Below are 27981 nucleotides of genomic sequence, written 5' to 3'. Positions count from 1 at the left end.
AAAACTTCAATTCCAAAACAATGAAAACAGCTAAATTAATTGGATTTTTCATGAAATTTTAAGGCTAAAAGCCTGATGTGACATGTCAAAGCGATGTTTTCCTAACTTGTTTGATATTAATTTGTTGAATAAATATGGTCAGAACTGGTTAACTGTAATGCAGGACTCACTATTAAAGCATTACAAGTGTCAAATGGCTTTAAACATACCTGTAGTATCAAAAAAAAAACTTTTCAAAATTAGCTAATTCCTTCACTTTTACAGGTCTCTCCACCATTTTGGGGTAATCACATCCTGTCCCAGTTACATGACTGTCAGACCCTGCTGATAGCACAGAGCTCATGAGGTGCAGGGGTGAAGGTGAAGCCCACAACCTGAGTCAGATCTAGGTCATCCTCTTTAACTCCAGGGGGAGGAGTGAAACGAAAATGTTGGAGGAGCGAGGTGAAGAAAAGGAACAGCTCCATGCGAGCCAAGCTCTCTCCGGCACAAATCCTTGCACCTGAAACAAAACAAGAAATGTCACATCTTGGAGTAAATTTGCTGCTCAAATGCCATAGTTATATCTAACAAAATCACTTGCAGAAAATGGTAGAAAAACATCTTTCTTTCTAAAATTTCCTTCTTTATCGAGGAAATGTGCTGGGTTGAAAGTGTGAGGCGTTTCCCATTCATCTTCATCCCAAAGAGCAGATGACAGCAGAATAAGTGCCGGAGTTCCCTTTAAAAAAGTTGATAAAATGTTAACAGATGAACATATTGTTCTTGGTACCACAAAATGTCTTTGGAGTGCATGAACAAGAATTTAAAAAAAAACTTTTTTTCTCAGTTCAGAAAAAAATTCTGTCAACAGAAGTTTATAAAAATATTTTTCGGTCTCCATTACAACTCAGAAACGGTTGAAAACAAGGACATACAGTAAGCATGCCAGATGAGTATGTGGCGACAGTGTGTTATCAGTCTGTCCTGTAAACTTCATAAAAGAACATTACACATTTCCAAAACCTCCGTTTTCAGGGACCTAAAACTTTGTTAACATTTGGACATATAGGGCCAAAACGTATAGAAACAACTGTTTTCAAAGGTATTCACATTTGTGTGGATGAGGATTGAACCTTGTTTAGATGGTCACATGACTCTGTTTTGAAACTGATCCGCGATCACATGGATTGGCAAAAATGACTGAAGTACTTGTTTTCTCAAACACTTGTGTTGTGTCACCTTCTTGATGAAGTAGCCCTCGAAGATGACATCTCGAGCTGTGCGATGCAAAGTTGTTGGGAGAGCGTTTGTCATTCTCTGTATTTCATGGATGACCGCATCAGTGTATGGAAGGTTCTTCCTGTCCTCTACTCTAACCTGTTGGCTTCCAACCACCCTGTTCATCTCTTCCTGGACCTGGTCTAGGAGATAACAGTTAGGACAAAGCTGGTTAGCTTTGTTATACAATGAATAAGTGCAGACATGTAGTGCAGTTGCTGTAAGTCACTTGAACGAATAGGCACTGCACCACAAACATCTCATAACCTCCATAACTTTGTTTTATACATTTTTCAAAGCAACTCTGATTTGGTAGATTTTTCATCATTTAAAGGAATCGATTTTTCATAGCCTCTGCTGCCGCTAGTGTGGGAGCAGACAATCAAGGCTCAACATAGTTCCAGTGTGTTAAAGGCAGCAGCGTATGAATGCATTTCATCTAGACTGTTGTGGAAAACAAATAAGAGAATTGATATCATGATCTAAAATATATTGATCTTTTAGTCTCCCTATTGCTTCAAAAGTTAAGGCATTACTGTAACAGATCACACTACTACATCATTAATTAAACGAGGGATGACAGCGTCACAAATTTGGAGGTCTATTTTAAGGACCAGCATCACTCCAGTTCAATGGGCTCTCTCATTTAAGTTAGGAACCTCAATGGATTTTTACTTTTTTTTCAATCAGGCACTCATATTTTTAACTTTATGCAATCAGAACTTCGAACAAACTCCACAAGTCCATCAAGGTTGGGTTTCATCATTTCAGGACCAATGAGAGCCTAACAGGGACTTACTGCTGTGAATGAACTGGAATGTTTGGACATTAAAGGTGACATATCACGCTTTTTTCATCAATATATATTGGTCTAAGAGGTCCCCAAAACATGTCTTTAAAGTTTATGCTCAAAAAAACACTTTGAAATCCGATTTTGGCATGCCTGAAAAGCCCTCTTCTTCAGTCCTCCTCAGAACACTCTGATTTCCCTCTGACCACGCCCCCTCAGGAAGTGGATGTGCCTCAGCTCTCCAGCACGTTGATCTAATGTTTACATGTTGGCTGAATACACACGGCTGCTCAGAGATCACATTACTTCAACCCTCTGAATTTGATCCAGAATCTGATCCTGATGGATAGGCGCCTGCAGCAGGACCTTTCTGAACCATTGGTCATAGATTTAGTGTTTCTTGTTGTTTTATTTATCAGTATGTAGACGTGTGTCTTGGTACACAGCTACGAACATGTAGCTATGTGGCTATGCTAACTAGCGCTAGCACTTATCCATGATAAATAAAAATCATCCACTAGATCTTCAAATCTGCAGACGTGGGGAGTAAAACCGACCTCTGCCAGAAAGGCAGCGGGACCTTTTCTGAAGGATTGGTCACAGATTCTGTGTTTCTTGTTGTTTTATTTGTCAGTATGTAGACGTGTGTCTTGGTACACAGCTACAGCTACGACATGTAGCTATGCAGCTATGCTAACTAGCGCTAGCACTTATCCATGATAAATAAAAATCATCCACTAGATCTTCAAATCTGCAGACGTGGGGAGTCAAACTGACCTTTGTGTTTATTAAGACAGCCTGCAACTAGCATGCCTCCCTCCTAAGCTCCTTGTTACCACACATTTGTGCAGGTAATGAAAAACGGAGGAGGGGTTGAGTTGTATTTTTACAGATTACTGGTTTAATAAATGACCAAGAGAACATAACAAGTCACATGCTCACAATAAATGTTTAACCAATAGATCTCAAATGTTTGTTTTATTCCTTACCTTGTATTTTAGGGTACTTGGCCATGAGCAGTAAGCCATATCTGAGAGTGGATGCACTGGTGTCTGTGCCAGCAGAAAATAGGTTGACAACAGTCACCAGCAGATTGTCTTCATTGTAGTGAGAATTCATATTACCAGAGGCCTAACAAACATAGAGACAATAAAAATTGAAATTTTGGTTACACAATAAGCTACAAATCAATACATTATCTCATCACTCTGCATCCTACTAAAAGTATTAAGTAGTATTAAAAGATCTGTATTGCATTCATTTGCACCCACAACAAATGTATACTTTGGCAAGAGCCACATCATTACCACAGAGGGTGATGGTGCTAATGGGAAATGCAGTCTTTGTCCCCAAAAAACACTACCGGTTCAGTCCATAGGGGTCACCAGAATCAACATGAAAACTCCTTACGGTGCTTTTAAATTTATATAGTCTCATAAGAGGCAGTTGGTACTTACCTCAAGTTGCATCTTGCGGGCCAGAAAGGAATCAACTACACCTCGGCACATCTGTGGATCTAGGGTGTTCTGCAAATCTTTGACCAGTTCTTTTATGTGTCTCCTGTTGACAAATGAACTCTCCACCAGTTGCTTTTGGACTCCAAGCCAACCGAACAGCCTTGGAAAGAAGTTATATAACTGTAGAAACAAACAAACACAGGAAACCAGAATTGTTGCACTATGTGTCATATCATTTATGTCATTTTCATCCCTCCATAACTTTCTTGTTCCCTCCATTGCCCAGCATTTCCCCTTCAATATCATGTTATCGAGTCAGACTTTTGCAACATGTTGATGAAAAGTCCTCAAGGTTTGGTGCTCAGACCAATAATTTTCACCTTAAATGCTTTCTACGGGTAACATTATGTAGAAAAAATCCATAAATTTGAGTGTTATACAGATGATACTCAATTGTAGTTATCAATGTCCTATATATATTTAGGCTTCTGGCTGGATTCATCTCTGTCTTTCGCCACACACATTAACAACCTTCAGACCAAACTCAAAGTCAGACTACCTTTCCTTTTCTGCAACAAAGCCTCCTTCACTCATGATGCCAAACATACCCTCGTCATGATAATAATACTCCCAATTCTGGATTATGGTGACATCATTTACAAAATGGCCTCATGTACCGCACTCAAGAAACGGAAACACTTTATCACTCAGCTATCTGCTTTGCCACTAATGCACCCTTCCACACTCACCACTGCGATCTCTATAAATTGGTGAGGTGGCCCTCCCTTCATACCCGGTGGCTTCACCACTGGCTTCATTTCATATACAAGTCAATCCTGGGCAAGACACCTCCCTGCCTATCCTCTCCTCTTCACGTCCCCCATGTTTCATATTGCACTGATCCAGTGAATACATCAAGCTCATCATCCCCAGTACTTGTACTATTTTTGGCCGTAATTCCTTTTGTTTTGCTGCAGCTAACGACTGGAATATCATACAAAACACCCTCAAACTTGCAACTTTGACTTCACTCACAACCTTCAAGCTTAAACTTCAACAGATTGTAGTTGACTGTTGCTCCTGCTGATCACTTTGGACTTTACTTACATGCATACTTACGTATACACACATACTTTTCTTACACCTCACCCACATTGCTTCTTACTTGTTCACTTTTGCTCTATTTATGTCTATGTGTGCGTATGTGTTCCTATTGGCGCCACTTGGTCAGGCCATGTTTGTAAATGAGAACTGGTTCTCAAACATTTTTTTACCAGGTAAAATAAAATAAAAATGTAGCCAGGAGAGACCTGTCACCTATCTAAAGTTTAGCATGCCCTATGGAGATGACCAGAAATGTTCTGGAGCTCAATTAGGTTGAAACACCTTTTCAGCATTGTGAAAATCAGGCATAATCTGTCTAAAAAGATGCATCAAAATTAGCATTTGATACTTAGTAAAACTTATAGTTAGGGTTTGCTCAGGCTTAGACCAGCACTTTGTTTTGCTGCTATGGGCTTAGAGTGCTGGCGGAGTCTTAAGATGTATTATTATTTTTTACAACCTCAAGAGTTTTTCATATAAATGCATGACACATAAGTAACTAGCAAGTTTTTACCAATGGACAAATGTTTTCATGGTGGCATCAGGCAACTTTTGTTTTCAGACGTTTAAGAATGTAACATAAATTATCGACTTCAGTCAACTCTGCTTCTCTTTACGAACATATGGATATTAGAAAAAACCCTACAAATGATCAATTTAGACACTATTTGGTAAAAACAGTGATGAACAGTATATCAAATATACGACAAAGAGTAGGAAGTTTGACCTGCAGCAGTTTTATGTGGATGTGTGCGGTCACCACTTGGCAATTGTGGAATTTTTTCTCAAAATTTTATTTTGGCTTCTCGACAAATAAGGTTCAACTTTTTTCTCAACATTTTGACTTTTTTCTTAAAGTGTATAATTTAAAAATTCTTCCTCCTCTCATTTCTTTCTCATCCCTGGTGTAAAAACGGTAATTTAGGAGGAACATCTCCCGTTTCCCACCACCAGCTGCGCAAGTGAATGCAGTATCTCACAACGTGTCCCTGGAGCTCCGCAGGCAGGGAGACATGCCTGGACAAGTTTAGATCCAGCATTAAAGGTGACATATCATGCAAAATTGACTTTTTAATGGTTCTTTACCTGAAATATGTGTCCCTGGCATGTCTACAAACCCCCCGAGAATGAAAAAAATCCATTCTGCCCCTGTTTTGATTTCTACACCTTTCTGCAAATGTGTGTGAAACGAGCCGTTTCAGACTTCCGTGTTTTTGTTACGTAACAACAATATCCGGTCTGTCACGGAGTCAGAGCTCGGAGCTTGTTCAGCCCATAGACTGTATAAAATAATACTGAATCCCTCCTCCGTTTTTCATTCCCTGCACAAATGTGTGCTAACAAGGAGCTTAGGAGGGAGGCATGCTAGTTGTAGGCTGTCTTAATAAACACAAAGGTCGGTTTTACTCCCCACGTCTGCAGATTTGAAGATCTAGTGGATGATTTTTATTTGTCATGGATAAGTGCTAGCGCTAGTTAGCATAGCTACATAGCTACATGTCGTAGCTGTAGCTGTGTACCAAGACACACGTCAACATACTGATAAATAAAACAACAAGAAACAGAATCTGGAAGGTCCCGCTGCCTTTCTGGCAGAGGTCGGTTTTACTCCCCACGTCTGCAGATTTGAAGATCTGGTGGATGATTTTTATTTGTCATGGATAAGTGCTAGCGCTAGTTAGCATAGCCACATAGCTACATGTTCATAGCTGTAGCTGTAGCTGTGTACCAAGACACACGTTGACATACTGACAGATAAAACAACAAGAAACACTAAATCTGTGACCAATCCTTCATAATAGGTCCTGCTGCCTTTCTGGCAGAGATCGGTTTTACTCCCCACGTCTGCAGATTTGAAGATCTAGTGGATGATTTTTATTTATCATGGATAAGTGCTAGCGCTAGTTAGCATAGCCACATAGCTACATGTTCGTAGCTGTGTACCAAGACACACGTCTACATACTGATAAATAAAACAACAAGAAACACTAAATCTATGACCAATGGTTCAGAAAGGTCCTGCTACAGGCGCCCCTCCGTCAGGATCAGATTCAGAGGGTTGAAGTAACGCGATCTCTGAGCAGCCGTGTATATTCAGCCAACATGTAAACATTAGATCAACGTGCTGGAGAGCCGAGGCACATCCACTTCCGGAGGGGGCGTGGTCAGAGGGAAAACAGAGTGTTCTGAAGAGGAATGAAGAAAAGGACTTTTCAGGCAGACCAAAATCTGATTTCAAAGTGTTTTTTTGAGCATGAACTTTAAAGACATGTTTTGGGGACCTCTTAGACCAATATATATTGATGAAAAAAGCGTGATATGTCCCCTTTAACATTAAAGCTGTCGGTGACGGAGTTGTTATACCGTGTGTGCGTCCATGATACACGTTAGTCAGTAATTATTGGAGTTTCATGTTTTGCATTGTTCATGTTAACTACGCTTGTGCAATTTCGTGTGTATGCATCTAATGTGATTTGAGATTATCGCTAATTGATAGCATAATAGTTTAATTGAGTCAGAATACTGCATTTATTTAGTACTTATGTATTCATTTGCCATTTCTGTAGAAGTTCTGCGTTGAATTACACAATGATTCAGTTGCTTGATGTACAGTCTTATTGTTAATTTCTTGTTGTTTAAAGCTAATAGTTAACATACTGTAAGTTAGAGAATAAGCTCTGTGCTCTTGATGCTGTGAGATATGTATATATGTCACAATTACTAAATAGTATGTTTTGTTACTTTCTATTTAGAACCACACACACACACACACACACACACACACACACACACACACACACACACACACACACACACACACACCTTCAGACGACAGTGTGAAGAAGTTCAGCTCTAATCTGTATGCCAATCAACTTGGATAAAGATACAAACTAAGCCCTGGACTCAGCATGTTTATTCCCCACTCTCACCTGAACATCATAATTGTGTTTTAACCCGACACCCTGGGGTGATTGCTGCCACACCATAGATCCACACTTTCTCTCCTACAAAATTTGGTCCTTCGAGCCAGATCTAAGCAACCACTACAGTCAAAGATGTCTTGGCCATATGAGAGACCAGAAAGGGATGTAAACCATCCACGTCGACACAGCCACCTGCCATCACGCCTTCAGGACTATGAGGTCAGTTACCCCATTAGGTCCCATTCACCTGTTGATGAGCAGGCCAGACAGGCTCCTTCTGCTGATGTCTTGCATAGTATTGGTAGCATGGAAGGTAGATGAGGAACCAACTGTCTACGAGTGGCAAGTGCTCCCTTTTGGGACAACATGCAGCCCATGTTGTGCCACCTTTGCTCTCCAAACACATGTCCAAGGGCACACAGAGACAGGAGAAGATGTTCGCCTGTCTATCGAACGCTGCTTCTATGTCGACAACTGTTTGCAAAGCCTCCCTTCTGAACAGCAAGCTAAGAGACTGGTGGACCGACTGCAATCCCTACTCAGTGAAGGCGGCTTTGAACTGCGGCAATGGGCTAGCAATGTGACATCTGTTATAGACCATCTACCAAAGGAGTCTCGGTCTGAAAGCGAACTCTGGTTCTCACAAGAGAATGCAGATCCTCAAGAGCGCACTCTTGGACTAGTGTGGCAGTGTAAGTCTGATACCCTGAGATACAAGCACCAGCAGAGCGAAAATCCAGAACCTACGATGCACAACATCTATCGACTGCTTGCTCAACAGTATGATCCTCTTGGGTTCATAATCCCATACACCACAGGAGCCAAGGTCATTGTGCAACGTCTCTGGGACAAGAAACGAGGCTGGGATGACCCCAATCTCCCAGAAGACTTACTCCAATCCTGGCAACTGTGGGTAAGTGAGCTTCCTCAGCTGTCATTGATAACTCTGTCAAGATGCTACACTGACCACCAGAGAGACTGTAGCAGCAGCCCTCACAGCATTCATGTTTTCTGTGACGCCTCTGAACATGCATATGGGTCTGTAGCCTATCTGCGCACTGAAGAAAGTGAAGGAGGAGCCAAAGTGACATTTATTGCTGCAAGATCCAGAGTCGCACCAAAGAAACAACTCTCAATCCCAAGGCTAGAATTGTGTGGTGCAATGACAGGGGCTCAGTTAGCTTTCGTACTGAAGAGAGAGCTGACGCTGAACATTCAAGAAGTGGTGTACTGGACAGACTCAACCACGGTACTCAACTGGCTTCAGTCAGACTCGGTACAAGGTTTTTGTTGGAACCAGGGTAGCAGAAATACAGGAGCTCTCTGACCCAGCTTCCTGGCGTTATGTCGACTCAGAAAGCAATCCCGCAGATGATATAACCAGGGGCAAAACCCTTTCTCAGCTTGCTGGAGAGAGTCACTGGAGTCAAGGGCCTCCCTTTCGTCATTCTGTGGACTGCTCACCGTTGCAGATACTCCCACATTACCAGATAACCAACAATTCAGTACATACCAGGAACTCTTGGAAGCTACTACGAGGTCACTACACGGGGCGGCTAACATCACTGATCACCCCACAGCCGATGACTATAACAAAGCAGAGTTGGCCCTCCTGAGACAAGCTCAGATGTAAATCTTCCCTGAAGATTTTGGATTACTCAAATCAGGAAAGGCCATCCCTAACAGTGGTAGATTGCTTACTCTCGCTCCTGAGTATGATGAGACTACTGACTTGATCTGAGCAGGTAGTAGGCTCAGAAGATGTGAAGACCTGAACCCTGAGTTTCTGCACCCTATTCTTCTGGCCCCCTCTCATCCTGTTACCAAGCTGCTAATTCAGCACTTTGACAACCAGCTGTGTCACCCTGGAGCTGAACGTGTCTTTGCTGAGTTGCGCAGGACATACTGGATATTGAGAGGCAGAGAAGCAGTGAGAAAGCATCAGTATAACTGCCCAGAGAGTAGGAAATGGAGAGGTAAGCCAGAGATCCCAAAGATGGCCGATTTGCCCCCTTCAAGTTTGAGACTCTTTCGACCTGCCTTCAATTCAACTGGAAGGGACTGTTTTGGCCCAATGCTGGTGAAGGTGGGACTGCGCACTGAAAAGAGGTGGGGTATCCTGTACAAATGTCTCACCACTCGGGCATTGTACCTTGATCTGCTATCCAATATGGATGCAGATTCTTTTCTGATGACACTCCGACGCTTCATTGCTCACAGGGGGAAACCCTTTGAGCTCTTGTCGGATCCGGGACCAGCTAGCAGCACAACAGATCCGATTCCGCTTTAATCCCCCCAATGCTCCCCACTTTGGTGGGTCTTAGGAGCGAGAAGTGCGATCAGTAAAGACTGCCCTCCACACCACCTTAGGAGCCCAACGTGGGTCAGAGGAAGTGCTAAGAACGGTTCTCGTAGAAGTTGAGAAAATCCTGAACTCCCCATTGGGGTACGTTTTGACGGACATCCCAGATACAAACTAAGCCCTGGACTCAGCATGTTTATTCCTCACTCTCACCTGAACATCATAATTGTGTTTTAACCCGATACCCTGGGGTGATTGCTGCCACACCATAGATCCACACTTTATCTCCTACAAAATTTGGTCCTTCGAGCCGGATCTCAGCAACCACGTCAGCTCATGTGCACTGTATACTGTACCTGAATCGAAGCAGAGCCCATAAGACAAGTGTTCTTAGTAGCTCTATCCACCATTGATATGACCACTGGGTCATCATATTCGAATCTGTTCCCATAGACAATAGAGCAGACAATGTTGGAGACAGCATGGTTTACAGGTTGGGCTGTATCAAAGGGTTAACCTAGAAAAGATTAAAAAAAAATAACTCTTGCCTGTAATTGTATCCTGGCGGGTCATCCTGGCACCGATCCTCGCCAACAGGTCATCGAACTGGGCCCGGGTGAGCCGATGATAGCGCTGGAATAGGCGGTCATCCAGACGCAGCTCCTGGAGGAGGTGATGAAATTCACCCAGCACAGTTCGCCTCTGGAGGATCCGATGGACCCAGACGCGGCGGCGTCTGGACCTCCGGCGGTTCTGGGCTTTCCATAGCAAGTACAATGCAGCAATTCTCTCGATGTTGTCTTGGGTCATGTTACCGACTTCAGACTGAAAGGACTTGCAATATCTGAACTCAAGCGAATGAATCCCTACGCGATAGCCAATCGACGTGTAGATCCCCCGGTGACGTGTGTTGTGTGACGTATGGACCAGCGGAGATTCCAGCGGGGATTCCCTCATCTGGAATATATGGGACACTTTGATTCTATCACTGTGCAGCTTCCCCAAACTCTGTGACTCTACCTTTTTTTATGGGATGAGGAATAAACAGGAGCTCACTGTGAGGACAGAGAGGGAGGAGGATTATGTGGTGAGTTGTGAAAAACTTTGTCTGTCAGCTATCAGTTGTTGTAGTAGGAAGTTATCTCTGCCCCATTTAGTATAACCGGCTTCCCCATTCAATGTCCGCGAGCTCAACCTTGTTACTGCGGTCAAGCCAGCCTCCACTGTATTCTGTTTGTTGACAAAAGACAGCTGTGGTGTGGGAACCCCCCTCCCTCTCGCGTATATTCGCGTCTTGGCACTCGTTTCCACCCGATTTCAACGCGCGAATGATTCGTGTTTACTCACGCGAATGACTCGCTCCATTCGCGCCAGTAGCGCGAGTAAACACGAATCATTTGCGCGTCCATATTCGCGCGTCTAGCGCGATCGTTCACGTTTGGTGTGAACGCACCATTAGGAAGGCTTATACAACTGTAATGGTAATTAAAATGTATTATGCACTTGTCAAGTGAATTCCTCAGCCCTATAGATAATGCAGGTTGTGCACACCACCAACTGGCTTGCTGAATTAACTCCCCTAGCTAACAGCAAAGATCTTAACTTATTGGGCTTTGAAGCAACCTCATACAATGTTTTCTATTTTCAACACACACAACATATGTTAATAGTAATGCTATTCGTCTAGTGTTCGTGCAAACCTTGTCTTTGTCTTAGGGTGGCAAATTATACCGAATTACTGTAAAAAAAAATTACAAGAATTATTTTAACTGTATGTCTTCCAGGAAAGAAAATGAACACCAATAAACTTGGTTGAACATGAACATACAGTGGGTACGGAAAGTATTCAGTCCCCTTCACTTTTTCTACATTTTGTTATGTTACAACCTTAGTCCAAAATCGATTAAATTATTTTTTTTCCCCCTCATCTCCACACAATACTCTATATTGACAAAGTGAAAACTTTTGTAGAAATTTTTTGCAAATTAAAAATAAAACCCTCAAATATCACATGTGCATAAGTATTCAGAACCTTTGCTTTGAAACTCAAAACTGAGCTATGGTGCATCCCGTTTCCTCTGACCATCCTTGAAATGTTTCTACAACTTGATTGGAGTCCACCTGTGGTAAATTCAATTGATTGGACGTGATTTGAAAAGGCACACACGTGTCTATATAATATCCTACAGTTGACAGTGCATGTCAGAGCACAAACGGAGCCATAAAGTCAAAAGGAATTGTCTGTAGATCGCCGAGACAGGATTGTTTTGAGGCACAGATCTGGGGAAGGGTACAGAAAAAAATTCTGCCGCAGTGAAGGTCCCAAAGAGCACAGTCGTCTCAATCATACGTAATGGAAGAAGTTTGCAACCACCAGGACTCTTCCTAGAGCTGGCTGCCTGACCAAAATGAGTGATCAGGGAGAAGGGCCTTGATCAGGAAGGAGACCAAGAACCCAACGGTCACTCTGACAGAGCTCCAGCATTCCTCTGTGGACGGGAGAACCTTCCAGAAGGACAACCATCTCTGCAACACTCCACAAATCAGTCCTTTATGATAGAGTGGCCAGACGGAAGCCACTCCTTGGCACAAAGCACATGAAAGTTTGCCAATAGGGACCTAAAGGACTCAGACCATGAGAAACATGCTCTGGTCTGATGAAACCAAAATTGAACTCTTTGGCCTGAATGCCAAGCGTCACGTCTGAAGGAAACAAGGCACTGCTAATCATCTTGATGTGGCAAGGTGGAGGGGGGCGGCACTAAGAGTTTGACATAAAATAAAGAAAGAAAAATGTAACCGATCCGACAACACCACCTGGGGAATTTCACCCCAGGAAATAAACAAACACTTTAATAAAAAGGCAACACAGGTTCAACAACTGAAGTGAGACAGAGATGTGGTTCAAAAGAAAATGTACATTTATTGATAATTTAAAATGGGAGTATCTGTGAAAAGAAGGGGTTTAGTTATTGTGGTAAGGCTGTAAATTAGTCAGTTTAGGGAGATGTATTAAAGTTTATTACAATTTAAATTTGTTTATTTTATCTTGAAAAGGACACTTCCCTTCCAAGGTGATTTTAAAACTAGCTAAATGAGAGGGGGGAGTGAGGGGTGCCAGCAGAGGGGAGGCAGCCTATCAAGGGGTGTGTTCCAGGAGTGCAACTTACCCACCACTTGTGAACTCACAGCAAACAGGTGCAAACTATTGTGCCCCGGGGCGCTTACCCCTACAAACAGTGCAGGGAAACACCTAGAGTGCCTAACCTCGACCAGCAGCTGGCAACCACCTCACTATAGGGAAAATAGTGTTAAAGAAAATTAAACCAGTTGGTTCTATTAAAAAGTACAACAAAAGGCAAATCAATCAAGACAGGCAAAACAAAAACAGCAAAGGCAAAGCAAAACAGTCAAGGCAAAACAGCAGCTGATAAGGCCTGAAATACAGAAAAGCATTATGTTTAAAAACTACTTTATAACAATTCATAATATACCTCAACTCTAATGTTGCCTGACTTACCAGGAACTTGCTTCACTGTAACAATGACAAAGGAACAGCTACCAAGGAAGCCTCAAGCGAAAGGACCAACAGACACTATACAAGAGATAAACTAGATCCTTTAAAATAGTTCCACATCTCAGGAATTAACAATCTTTAAAACAAACAAACCTTAATCAGACCAGACCCCAGTTCACCCAAGGCAGAGAGGCAGACAGGGCATGTGGCAACCAGCAGGTAAACCAGACAAAGAGGCAGCCATCTTCTTCTTCTTCTAATGGGATTCCGGCAGGCTGTACACTGGGGAGTGTAAAGCTGCCCTCCACAGGCTTGGTATAGCACCTACTTAAAGTCTGGCATCCGGCCTTGTTGGTTTTAAGAACCGTAGCACCGCGCGACAAACCAGCGGAGACTGCGCACCAGCGGTAAATATGGTTCTACAGGAAAAGGGAGAGACCTCCAGGTCCGACAATTCTCTGTACAGAATCCGCCTTTCATGCCCATACCTTATACAAGAGAAGAGTACATGCTGAACTGTTTCAGGCGTCCCGCACTGACATAACCCATCAGGATGTTTCCCTATGATTTTAAGGTACTGGGCCAACCCAGAGTGCCCCAGTTTAAGCCTGGTTAAGACCACCTCATCCCTCCGCCCAGTCTTTAACCCCGTCCTTTTCCATTTAATAGATGGCTGTACAGAGAAGTACTGCCTCCCTCTTTTTTCTTCTGTCCATTCTTTCTGCCACTGTTGCTCTAATGTTTCCTTACAGATACTGTACCACTCACACCTTCCCATCAATACCTCAAACTCCACTGAGTCTTTACGCAGAGCCTCTTTCGCTAGTCTGTCCGCTATTTCATTACCTTCCACCCCCGAGTGACCAGGCACCCACATAAATTCAACAGAGCACCCTGATTTCTCAACCCTTAGCAGGCAGCACAGGATCTCCCCCAGCAGGTCAGGACTAGCCCTAGCTGACCCATGATGGAGAGCCAGCAGAGCAGCCGCTGAATCTGAATATATCATGGTCGTTTCCGGTTTAACCTCCTCCACCCAACACATAGCCCAGAGAATTCCCAAGAGTTCAGCTGTAAAAATCGATGACCTGTCGGATATGCGCACACTCTCCTGGATCCCAGGATTGGCCACATACACCCCAAACCCAGATCTACCAGTGACTGGATCCACAGACCCGTCAGTAAAAATCTGTAGGTATTCTCCCTGAAAACTGTTTACAAGGTTGTTGACCCCCCTAGTCAGAGGACTGCTTTCTTTCACCTGCCCAAGCAGGGATGTATGGACAACGGATTCAGGAAGAAGCCACAGAGGAACAGGAGACCAGACGAGTCCAATTGCCCTGTATTTATCAATCCCTAAGTTTGCTGCTAGCTGTTTTATTTGATAAAAGGAAGTTTGATCTTTTTTTCTGCTTCCTACCAATTCCCAATAACCCTCCAAGAGCCACTCTGCTGCTAGGCTGTTTTTAGAGGTACACACTTTGAACCAGTAGGGGTGCCCCAGTTTATCCCTTCTGAGTCTTAGAGGAAACTCCCCCATTTCAACCAGTAAGGCCGGAATAGGTGTTGTTCTAAAAGCTCCACAACAAATTCGAAGAGCCTTAGCCTGGACTCGATCCAGCTTATCAAGCTCAGTCTTTGAGGCTGCTCCAAACACTACACATCCATAGTCCAACACTGACCTTATCATGGCTTGATAAATCATTGCCAAAGTGCCTCTCTCAGCTCCCCAGTCACTTCCTGCTAAGCTCCGAAGGACATTATTTACTTTCTCACATTTTCCAACTATTTTTTCAACGTGCGTCCTCCATGTCAGCCACATCTAGCCACATCCCCAGGAATTTAAAAAATCTTAACCCTTTCCAAATGGCATCCGTACATAGAAAGATTTAAAGCCGGGATTTTCTTCTTCAAACCAAATAACATAAACTTACTTTTTGAAGAGGAGATTTTAAATCCCCATTTATTTGCCCACTGGACAACCTGATCCAAAGTCTTTTGGGTTTGACAGACCAAGTGACTAATGTTTTTTCCTTTCCTCCAGAGGGAGGAATGTCCTTGCTGGACATTCTGAAATATGTCATTTATCATGATATTAAAAAGAACAGGACTAATCACTGAACCTTGTGGCGTGCCATTTTCAATACCAACACTTTCTGACGTAACTCCTACTATTCTTACCTGAATTGATCTAAGATTAAGGAAGTCCTTAATCCAATAGAACATTCTACCATAAATACCTGCTTTATGAAGTTTAATTAACACCCCCTCCCTCCACATGGAGTCATATGCTTTTTCTATGTCTAGAAAAACCCCTATCACGGCTTCCTTGTTAATGATGGCTTTCCTTATATCTTGGTCTAAGACAGCAATAGAGTCCATCGTGCTTCTTCCAATTCTAAAGCCATTTTGAAAATTCACAAAACCCTTATTACTTTCAAGGAAGAACACCAATCTATTAGTTACCATTCTCTCCATAACCTTACACATAACAGATGTTAAAGCTATCGGTCGATAAGAGGATGGACAGGATGGATCCTTTCCTGGTTTCAGAATTGGAACAATCACTGCATGCTTCCATTTTATTGGTAGCTCACCAGCCTCCCAGACATAATTGTAAAGAGCCAACAGCTCTTCTAAAGCAACATCACCTAACTGCTTCAGCAATTCATAACTAATGCCATCTTGGCCCGGGGTGGTGTTAGACACAGCTTTTACTGCATCCTTAAGCTCTTTTAAGGAGAAGAATGCATTATACGGGCTGCTTCTCTCACACACATAATTTCATCTCCACTGTTCTAATTTCAGGACTTCATCCCTGATCCTGAGCCCTTCCTCACCTAAATGTTTCGAATTATGTACATCCTGAAACACTTTAACACACATATTGGCCTTGTCTTTATTGTTTACAGCCTCATTGCTCCCATCCTTCAGTACCGTGTTTGACGTCCTAATTACTTTTCCTGACATTTTGTGGATTCTGGACCATACTTGTCTGACCGGAGTCTCTGGCCCCAAAGTCCCGCAGAATGTTCTCCAGCATTTCCTTTTTGCATCCTTGATAGTCTTTCTTGCTATAGCACGATTTCTTTATACTCCACTGCATTTTCCTGAGTAGGACTCCTACGTAGCGTTCTAAAGGCTTGTTTTCTCCTGCTTACTGCTTTACTACACTCATTATTCCACCATGGAACAATAACATGGTCTTTAGGGCCCTTTCTAAAGGGAATTGTTTCTGAGGCCACTTTAAGAATCATTGCAATTAAAGAGTCATTATGCTCATCAATAGTGCCATCACGGCGCACGTCTCCTAAGCCTAAAGCTATACCCTCTTCAAACCTATCCCATTTGGCTCTTGTGAAATCAAACCATTTTATTCTATCCCCAGACTCCACTACCAGAGACCTCCCAAACTTGCTCTCAACTGGAAAGTGATCACTACCCATTGAGTCATTCCCCAAATCACTCCACTCCCCCACTCTTGCTAGAGCTGGAGAAGCAAGAGTCAAATCTAAACATGACATTTTAGAAGATTTAATTTCATATCGAGTAGGTCTGTTATTGTTCATAATTACTAAATTACAATTATCTAAAAGTTCCTCCATCACCTCCCCATTTTTATCTCTTTCAAGGCTTCCCCAAAGTGGGTTGTGTGCATTAAAATCCCCTACCCAGACAGCAGGGGAACTTACCTTACTCACTATTTCCTCCAGCTCAGATAAAATCAGAGGCTTACAGGGATTATAAAAATTGACTAAGCCAAATTTCCCCGAAGAACTCCAAACTTCTACAATTAAACATTCAGACATGCAATCACACTCACAAACTTTATACTGAATCCCTGTCTTAAGAGGCGGCCATGTTGCCACAGATGCATTTTATATGGTTCACCTGATTAAGGGGAGGAGTTGACCTACTTCCAAGAGGCTGCATTCAAAGCCAACAATGAAAAAACCAAACACTAGGAGCGCTGCTCCCACTACAATGACAATACCATCCTTACAGTGCAGCATGGTGTGACAGCATCATGCTGTAGGGATGTTTTTCAGTGGGAGGCAGTGGGAGACTAGTCAGGATCAGGCATGGACAGGCCATCTGGCGTACCGGGCAATGCCTCACTCTTGACACACTTGTCCTCTCTTTCTTCCCTTTGGAATGAAGGTTTGCCTTTCCCAGATGTGGAGTTTCCATGTGTTCTTTTTCTTTCATTGTGAGTTTACTAAATAGCTCTTATTTTAACTCTAGAAGAGACAGTATCGGATTAATCTAGCATATCTGACCTCACCTCTGCTTTCTGTCTCCCTCAGAGCACCAAGGTCCATGTAACCTTTTGTCTCAGCATATGTAAGTACAAAATAAGCTATTATCTCTCTGTTCACCTAAACATTATTAAAACTATACCTTCACTGATCCCTGCTCTCTTTCTTTCCTTTGTCTGCCTGTCTCTGCATCTATCTCTCTCTCTCTCTCTCTCTCTCTCTCTCTCTCTCTCTCTCTTCCTCTCTCATTCTCTCTCATTCTCTCTCTGTTTCTCATACTTTAAGGTGCCACTTTGACAAGGAGCTCTTTATTTTACAGGGATATATGGTCTTACTGTGGTCTTAATTGTGTAGTTGTATAAACAGTATATTTCATTAAACATTGAAAAGACATCACTAGCAGTGTTTCTTTGACATCCACTTTCACTTCAAGATGGAAATTATGACACTGTGGCCATCTCTCCCCAGATGAAAGTCTCTGTGAGTAGTGAAAGAGCGGATCCATTTTTTAACATGGTTACTCTCTTCCATGTAGGCTGCTGCGCTTTATTTAAATTTTTGAAATAACACAATGTGCACATATATCCTCGGGTATGTCGTGTGCTTTCGCATAGCGTATAAATAATCATGGTGGGCTGCCATGGCCAAAAATGGCAGGGCCATTTTTTGGTCCCAGTCCAGCCCTGGTCGGGATCAAGGGAAAGATGAACGCAGCAAAGTACAGAGAGATCCTTGATGAAAACCTCCCCCAGAGCGCTCTGGACCTCAGACTGCATAGAAGGTTGCCATTCCAACAGGACAACAATCCTAAGCACACAGCCAAGATAACAACGGAGTGGCTTCAGGAGTCTCTGAATGTTCTTGAGTGTCCCAGCCAGAGCCCAGACTTAAACCTGATTGAACATCTCTGGAAAGACCTGAAAATAGCTAAGACCTAAAAAATTTATTTAATCCATTTTGGAATAAGACTGTAACACAACAAAATGGGAAAAAAAAGTGAAGGGGTCTGAATACTTTCCGTACCCACTGTATGTGTCCGTCCACAAGTAGTGCAAAAGCAAATCAGCTCTCTGAATGCAAAGAAAAACACTAAACAATTTCTAAGTAGTCTGTATGCTTACACTAACATTAGTGTTTGAGTTGGAGTTTCCTCACATTAGCTAAATTAGGTACAAAGTTGACCCCATTCAAGCGGTTGATAGCCTAGCTGTTGTTCTGGTTCTCTGGCCAGTTTTTCAAAAATGAGACCAGGTTAACAAGGATCCCATGTGGGTTATACGCTTACTATTGACAAGTGCCTTATTCAACCCCACTTCAAAAAAACTAACCATCCATTAATTGATCACAGATGGACTCTCAGATCGAAAAAGTAACATAGCTTCAAAGACAAATAATATGGTGTCATCTTATTCATTATTTTGATGAAGCTGCTTCAGACATTTGTATGATCAGTGCTGAACGACAGAGTGTGTTTATCCGTGTTAAAATTTCTTTAAAGTGTTCTTTTCTCTGTAATGAATTCATCCAAGTTAACTTGTGATTTCGACAGCACTTGAAATGAGGTCAGCTGCTGATGCTAAAATTGTATTTTGTCTTAGTATAAAATATGTACAAAATATTTTCATCATTAACTGGACAACCAGAGTTAAAAAAAAAAAAAAAAAGAGGACAGATCCTTATTACAGTGTGACCTGAAGTGAAATGTTGTTCATACTGTCCTTCATAACTCATAGGTTACTTGAAATACCCTCTTCACTCTTTCAATCTCAGAAACATATTTGGGCACGTACAAATTAAGTTATTGCTGTTTTTTTTCATTGATTTTATTAGATTCTTAAAAAAAGATTTAAAGTTTTTTTCCTCATTTTGTTTTAGTTTTAATTAACAAAAAACAACAACAAGAGATGAAAAAAAAAAAAAAACTTGCTTTTAAACAAATCCAGGAAACACGCTAACATCATCAGAATCAGAATCAGAATCAGCTTTATTGGCCAGGTATGCTTGAACATACAAAGAATTTGACTTGGTAAACTGTGCTCTCTTTGTACAAGGCATCATAACACTAGGAAGACTTGATTTGACATTCAGGTATGACCAAACAATGAACTGACAAAAGACATGAGGAAACACAGAGAGTATATATACACATACTGGGAAAGGAGTAAGGGGACACAGGAGAAAACAACAAGGCACAAGTGAAGACAATCTCAAAGGCGGGAAAACACAGGGAGTAAAATTAAAACAGAAACACAGGGAGCAAAAACTACTAAAATAAAACAGGAAACTCTTCACACACACAGGGAAGACAACACAAGACATGAAACACTAAAACCACAAGGGAGCAATAAGGTTGACTTATAACAAACAGAATACACAGGGAGGAAACAAACTCACACTAAGGAAAATCTAGAAAGTAAAACAGGTAATCACAAATTATTAAAAGAAAACTGAGACAATACCAAAACATAGTAGTTCTTTACGGCAAAAATAAACATGCTTACAGCCTAGTACAAAAAACTATCTCGTCTGGATAGCAAATTTCTCTGGCCACACTATAGACGGTATAATAAATGGACATAGTCTCTGTGACATCACCAATCTGTTTCTAAAGAAGAGTTTTGAAACCCATTGTCATCAGGTGCCATATCTGAATTGCTTCTACTTCTGTCGAGCTAGTGTAAGGTAAAGAGGTGGTGTTGAGGTGGGCTTTAACCCTAACAGCTACAGTCAAGACAGCTGCACCTCTAATTATGAAAAACTAATCATCTTAATATAATCTAAACTGCTGAGTTATGAAATTTTTTTTTAATTTGAATTGGTGTGTATGTGGTTTCCAGTACTTCCAGAACCGGCTTCGAGTGGACACTTGAGGAACTGCAGATTTTAGCACTTCCGCATCGGATTCATTTCTTGTAGCCAGAGGTTGCTGCTTGATCCACACACACAGTACAGGGGATGAATTTATTTTTTAGAACTTATTAGCTTTTAAGATACTACGGTTATGAGTTTTGCATATTAGAGGCATGGCTGACTTGACTGATCAGTAGCTGTTAGCATGAGGCTAAAGTGACAATTCCACTTCTCTGCCTCTTGGAGGGTCTGAAAGTTAGGTTGTCACCATTTCTAATGTAATGACCACTGTCAATCGGCTTCAAAACTCTGCTCTAGAAACCAATGGGGGATCTCACTAAGATTTTTGTTGATCATAATAATAACTAATCATTGTAAAGATTCTTAAAGTGTGATAGCATTCTGTTCACTATTGATGTTTGTCAGACCCTGCTGACAGCACAGAGCTTATAAGGAGCAGGACTTAAAATTATGCCAATAACCTGTAACAAATCCAGGTCATCCTCTTTAACTCCAGGCGGAGGACTGTAATGAAAGCATTGGAGGAGGGAGGTGAAAAAGAGGAATAGCTCCATACGAGCCAAACTCTCTCCTGCACAAACCCTTGCACCTGAATAAAAAAGAAAGAAATTCACATATAAGAGGTAATTTTCTCCTAAAATATCTTGGTTATATTCGACAAAATTACCAGCAGAAAATGGTAGGAAAGCATCTCTCTTTCTGAAGCTTCCTTCCTCATCCAAGAAATGAGCTGGATTAAAAGTGTGAGGTGTTTCCCATTCATCTTCATCCCGAAGAGCAGATGAAAGCAGCACAACAACAGGAGTTCCCTAAATCATGTTGGAGATCATAAACTATGTAAGGATTGACATATTTTACATAGTGCCAGTATTACTTTGATTGGTTTTGTAAGAGGTGCTACTTTGTTCACAGGTGGCGCCGAAATTGACTTGAACACAGTTCCTCACAGGAGTGTTAAATACATCAAAGTGTTCTCACTACACTAAATAAGAAGAAGCAGAAAGATAAAGTTTTGTGTTAACACAGCCTGCAAAGAGAATAGATTTTGAAAAAGTTTTCCACCTTCTTGATGAAGTAGTCCTGGAAGATGACATCACGGGAGGTGCGATGGGCAGCTGTCGGGATAGTGATGGACAATCTCTGTATTTCATGGATGACAGCATCAGTGTATGGAAGGTTCTTCCTGTCCTCTACGCGGACCTGACGGCCTCCTACGACCCTGTCCATCTCTTCTTGGACTTGTTCTGAAACATGGCATACAAGAAAAATCTCTTTGGTTTTGTTATGAAATGAATACGAGTGTGTGTGATTAATTGACAAAACTTGTGGAAGTACAATACAGCCATACAAAGATGTTATAAATTTGAGCTTGCTATCAATATAAGAAACCTTGATTGCCCGTCAGGACGGGACGGAAGTGGAAGGCTGCAGAGGCTGTCGATGTCGCTGAGGCACGGCTAAGGCACAGGGTGCTGGTGGGGACAGTGGCTCGTGGAAGAGCTGGCCTGGGTAGCAGCAAAACACCTCGCTACAACAAGGCACAGGGAAAGGACAAGAGGTCACTGATCCAAGAGGAGGTGAGAGCAGCAGTCGAAGAACAGCGAACAAGCAGGATGGTTGGTATGCGGCAACAGGGAGCCTGGACGAGATGGGAGCAAGCCGTGGAGCGCAAAGTCTCATGCACCGAGCTGTGGAAAGCTGAGCCCCACCGAAGAAAAATTCCCAGGCTGTCTATGACGTTTTGCCAAGCCCATCCAATTTGTTTTCCTGGGGCATGGTTGAGTCACCAGCGTGCCCTTTGTGCCTGAAGAGAGGGACCCTGGAGCACATCCTCAGCTGCTGTTCAAAAGCCCTGGGCGAGGGGCGCTGCCGCTGGCGCCACGACCAAGTTCTGAAGGCCATAGCGGACACCATCTGCAGTGGAATTAACCACTGCAAGCGCCTCGCCCAGTGAAGAAAACAATCTCTTTCGTCAGAGCTGGGGAGAAGCCTACATCAGCTGCCAGGACCACCTCCTCTGGCCTGCTAGCAACGGCGCAGGATTGGGAGCTGAAAGTTGACCTGGGGAAGCAATTGAAGTTCCCAGAAACTGTTGCCAGAACATCGCTAAGGCCAGACATAGTGCTGATCTTGGAAACCTCCAAGAAGGTCATTCTCTTGGAACTCACCGTGCCTTGGTAGGACCGCATTGAGGAGGCCAATGAGAGGAAGAGGGCAAAGTACACCGAGCTGGTGGAACAATGCCGAAGCAACGGGTGGTGAGCAAGGTGCGAGCCCATTGAGGTGGGATGCAGAGGGTTTGTGGGCCAGTCCCTATGCAGGGCCTACAATATGCTTGGCATCACAGGGAGCAGTAGGCGAAGGGCCATCAAGTCGGCCACAGAGGCAGCAGAAGTTGCTTCAAGGTGGCTGTGGATCAGGAGAGGAGACCCTTGGGTGGGGTAGCGCTACCAAACAGGTTGTTAACAGTCACCAGAAGGTTGTCATCATTGTAGTGAGAATCCATATTTCCAGAGGCTTATTTGCTTATTTCTTATAAGCATTAAAACAATAGACACAATTATCATGAAAACTTTCGCAACAGGTATTTAAGATGCATTTTGTTTACTTTGTCTAGAGTTAATTGTCTGATTGAAATTTAGCACTTGTCATTTACAAGCAATTCTATGTTGTAGAGGGTGATTTGCTCTAATTCCATCATATGTACAATACATCTAACACTGCTAAGGTTTAGGCACAAGATGCTAACCCAGCTGATATCAAGTACTGATAATTCACAAACAATTTAGTCTGTCTTTATGGATTTGTTTCTCACCGATCTTAAAGTTTGCTCATTTTTGTGAACTGAGCAGTCGGCTAAGATTAGCTGTTACTTCTCCATTTCTCAACAATCTCGTTACCTGCATGCAGTGAATCACATCAGCAGAGGGAGACTAACTGGGGACAGACTGTATGATCTGTGATCATTTACACCTCAACTGTGTAGCTCACATGTTCTTTGCTCATCCCTAGCCCTAATTCTCTTCAATAAGAATGTGACATTTACACAAACAATTTTTGTCAACACTGTCTTTAAAAGGTAGCTCTTCCTTGTGTACCTCAAGCTGGATCTTGCGGGCCAAAAAGGAATCCACAACTCCTCTGCACATCTGTGTGTTGAGGGTGTCCTGTAAACCCATGATCAGCTCTTTTATGTGTCTCTTGTTAGCAAAGACACTCTCAATCAGTTGTTTTCGGGCCCTCAACCGCCTGAACAGCCTTGGGAAGAAGTTGTATAACTGGGAAAAAAAACATATTAAGACATCAAATTCATATCCACTGTTTTATTTCATTCTGATCCATTGTCGTATTAATTGCTTCTCCCTGCACTTCCCCTTTAACATATATAAGCAGTCAATAAAAGTCCTTTATATCCAGACTAATTAACTCAACCTCTATATGTCTGATCAGTAGTAAAATCGTCCCGCTGTCAGCTACAAGTGCTGACAGCAATGTTTATGACTCTTATCCTCACGTGCACTGTGTCCTGTACCTGTAATGCAGACGTGCCAATGAGTTTGGAGTTATTGGTAGCTCTATCCACCATCGATATGAACACTGGGTTATCATATTTAAATCTGTTCCCATAGACAATAGAGCAGATGATGTTGGAGACTGCATGGTTTACTGGATTGGCTGGATCAAAGGCTTTACCTAAAAGAGAGGGGGAGAAAGTTCAATTATTGTGTTCATCCCAATTTACATGGATAATGACATTTGTTAAAGCACAGCTCACATCTGAGTAATATAATATTTTCTAAACAAAAATTATTCTAAATAATTTACAGTCAAAAAAAGAGGTTACCTTTTTTATCCTAAAACAGATCAATCAGGCGCTGACTCTCTTCAATTATTTTCTCTTCACATGCTTTTTTCCCCATCCCAAAGTCTCTCATGTTAGTCAATGAAAATTGCCTCATTTCTTTCCACGAGGGTCCATTAGCAAATAAAATTCCTGTGGATGACAAAATGCAAGTGTTGCTTAGTACGTTTCATAATGCATCATGTTTTTTCTTTTTCTATTTTCTATCTTTAGAGATCAAAGTATTGGTTCAGACTTTTTTGTTTGCTCAAAGTAAGAAAAGTGAAGCTGGGTCTCCTTGCCTTGATTAAGCATCTTTGAGCTGTGAGAAGTTTTTTTAAAGGTCCAGTGTGTAGAAAAGGGAGAATTAAGCGATATCTAGCGGTCAGGTTCTGGATTGAAATGCTCTCTTGCTCATGCTGTCTCGTCGGTGAAGCTTCCCAAGTGACATTTGAGGACAAAAAGCTCCTGTTATGCATGATGAGTATGATCCACCGTTTGTCAGGATTTTACCATCACAAACATCTATCAATACAAATTATTTTTAGTAAAACAACAACCACTCTCACCTTCTTCTATTTTTCAATCATTGCACTTCAGACAGCCACTCTCTTAAAACAGAAACGCTTATGCTACTAGTTTGTTTCGTTAGTGTGACGTAGTGTGAGCCTCCTAGCCAATAGCTATGTGTTCCCGACCGGGAGTCACGTCAGTCATGTCCTTATTTTGGCAAAACTTGTAATCTTAATATCTTCTGAACCGTCTCGTTAGAAAAAAAATTCACCCCCCGTACAGTGTGTGCCATGAGAGAGATTAGCTTTGTAGGGCCAAGCCGTTTTTTGAACCAGGCTGTAAACATGTTTATTAATGCTGCAAAGATCGTCTTTTTCCCATTCATGTCTATGTAGTTTCCGGTGTTTCTGCAGCCAGCCTCAAGCGGATTTTCAATGTATTGCAGTTTATAGCACTTCCGCATGGGCTTCATCGTTTGAGACCGGAGGTTGCCGCTTAGTAGAAACATGGCTGTGCAAGATGGCTGCCCCTATGTAGGCAAGATATAAAAGGCTCATTTTAAGTTTAATTATTATTTTTTTACATTGAGGTGATTATACACTGATTAAAAGGTATTCATGGATAGTATATTCCATTTCTACAGTCTTTTCTGCTAAATGCAGCTAAATACTACAAACTGCACCTTTAAAGCTCCTGTGTGGCACTTTCTATTTGTGATGATTTTGCGCCCCCTGTGGATAAAGGGATGCCTCTGATCTCTGTGCAAGAACGTCACGCTCTGAAAAGGCATCATTGTGGACCAGAGCCTGCTTGATCATCTTGTGACCTGCCAGCACCACCCTTTTTTGGGGCCCAAAATGAAAAGCAAACACTGGCCCATACTTCTTAGAGAGCTCAAAGAACAAGAATTTATGATAAGTCAATGATAAAAGGTCAGTCCAACTTCTATTTACATTAGCTTTCCAATACCATGTACTCACCTCATTCAATGTACTGTGTGGTGATTTGGAATCCAGCAGCAGCAAATTTCCAAGCACAAGTAGTGGCCAGGGTCCTGGAGGCTCCTTCATTCGCCCATTAAAGCTGGAGTAAAATATACAAAAGACAAGAAGGATCCCAACAGTGCCCAGTAATGTGGTCGAACTAGGGGACTTCAGAAAATAATTTTCCATGACAGCTACCACTTTTAAGTATTTCTGAAAGGAATCCAAAATAGTCAGAGTTGAAATGTGTTTTTCCTTCTCCACTGTGTTGTATTTTAAGTCAGTAGTGGAGTGAAGCCCAAAGTTGTCAGATTCAACTAATCTCATACACTCCAGTTGAAGGTGTGAAGGTGGAAGAGGCGCTTTTTTATCTGAGCATCCAAGACACACCCTGCAGCCTGCAATAATATAATGTCAATCAGCACAACTTTACAACTTTATACACTGCAAATCTAGTCTATAACAATCATCAGCAAGAGCAGACATCAGAATAAAAAGAGATGTTGTCTCCACTCAACATACAGTATAGTCCCACTTCCTGCTCATTACAGATGCAAGCACCAGAATAAAGGAATGCATACAAGCAGTACTAGAACTAAATCTATCTTTATTTCATTTCCACATTCTAATTTATGTATTCTTTGTTGTTGTTTTTCTACGAATAGTAATAGTTTTCTACTGTTTAAAAAAATCAGGTAGGCAAGTCTTCATCTACAGCTGGCCTTGTTCATATTTTTATCATCTTTTTGGCTCAGAAATAAGATAGCAACAATTTAACCATACCTGGTCCCAGCCATAAATTGCATCCTGCAGTCTGGTTATTAGTGTTTGCACCTGTGAAACATTATCATCATTCTCCATGAGCTCCTTTAAAGCAGCGATGACACTTTTTATTGATGCTTCTCCATTTTACACCCCAAAGCTTTTTTGGTGAGAATGATTTTCCTTTTGACAATTTCATTATCAGTTTCATTTGCATTCGAACCAGACTCCAATCCATTCACATGTGAACCAGCCTTTGATCCACTTACATGTGAACCAGCCTTTGACCCACTCATATTGACATCCTCATCTGCATCATCAGTCCACATTCAACTTTGTTTTGGCACAAATCTGACTCCACACATAAACAATCCAATGTTGTCTCCAAGTCCACAGTCCACACTCCAACTCAGACTTGAATTGGCAAGCAAAAAGTTGTTTAAGATCAACTGCCTACATTTTCAAATTATTTTCTGGGCTCTATGTCATCAAACTGACCTTTGGGGCTGTATTGGTCCCCTGCTGGCAACACCCTAACCTGAACTAAATGTTGGTGATCTGTAGGAAATGTGTCCCAAAGTAAAACTGCTCACCACTGAGGTCACATTGATATTTTACTGTCACTTGTTAAACATATAGTGGCCTCCTGTCCTTATATGAACTGTCCTACTGACTTAAATGGCATAACATAGACATTTAATAACTACTCTAAAACAACCTCGACCTGTTCTGAGGACTCTCTCTCCCCAGCTACTGTCCTTTCAAATCATCTGCATAGTTTAAGAAGCTTAATGCTTTCTACAGTGTTGGTTACTATGGCTGCTACATAAATTCCAAATCTGCTATCTAACAGGCTGCACAAACACACTCATAAATTCAGAGGGGAGTGTAGAATAATTGGGCTTGGGTGGACAATTGATCATTTACAGGTGTTCAACCAAATCCAAACTGCTCTAAACAACAAAGTATGCAAATGTTTAAGATGTATGGGTATATTTTTCATCTCTTTTCTTCAGTACCTGCATAAATTCTACTTCTTTGATCCAAAATTGATCAAAGAGCTGTCAATACTAACTTGAGAGATGCAATTTAGGCCATAAAATACCTTGTTGGACTTTACTCAGGATAACCACTTGGTTGATGTTAAACTGGAGATGGGTGCCCATTTTTCTTCAGATGTGTCCCTTTCATGTAACTCTTTGTGTTGACAATGATGTAAGGAAGTACAATCTGAGGTGTCTGTTCACAGTGACACAGAGTGGCACACAGGCCCAGTCTCAAACCCCATTCTAAATCCTAAGCACTGAACCCTCATAACTCATCCATTTTGAAGTTATTAAGATTGAGAGTTGTGCATAGATTTGCATAATTAAGGGCACGGCTGAGTTGACTGAAAGA

The 27981-nt window shown here is 41.9% G+C and overlaps 1 long non-coding RNA gene and 1 pseudogene across 1 annotated transcript; one reads left to right on the top strand and one right to left on the bottom strand.

The window, feature by feature from the left end:
* Positions 1-23: 23 nt before the first annotated feature.
* On the bottom strand, positions 24-26879 carry LOC117832352 (annotated as a pseudogene).
* Positions 17422-17977, top strand: LOC117831756. Its single transcript, XR_004635067.1, has 3 exons — positions 17422-17564; positions 17662-17698; positions 17899-17977. It is a non-coding gene; the product is annotated as an uncharacterized LOC117831756 (long non-coding RNA).
* Positions 26880-27981: the final 1102 nt, after the last annotated feature.

The sequence above is a fragment of the Notolabrus celidotus genome, chromosome 20 (assembly GCF_009762535.1).
Source record: "Notolabrus celidotus isolate fNotCel1 chromosome 20, fNotCel1.pri, whole genome shotgun sequence".
Lineage (NCBI taxonomy): Eukaryota > Metazoa > Chordata > Actinopteri > Labriformes > Labridae > Notolabrus > Notolabrus celidotus.
The sequence above is the reverse complement of the archived record's forward strand: the minus strand, read 5'-3'. Positions and strand labels throughout refer to the sequence as shown.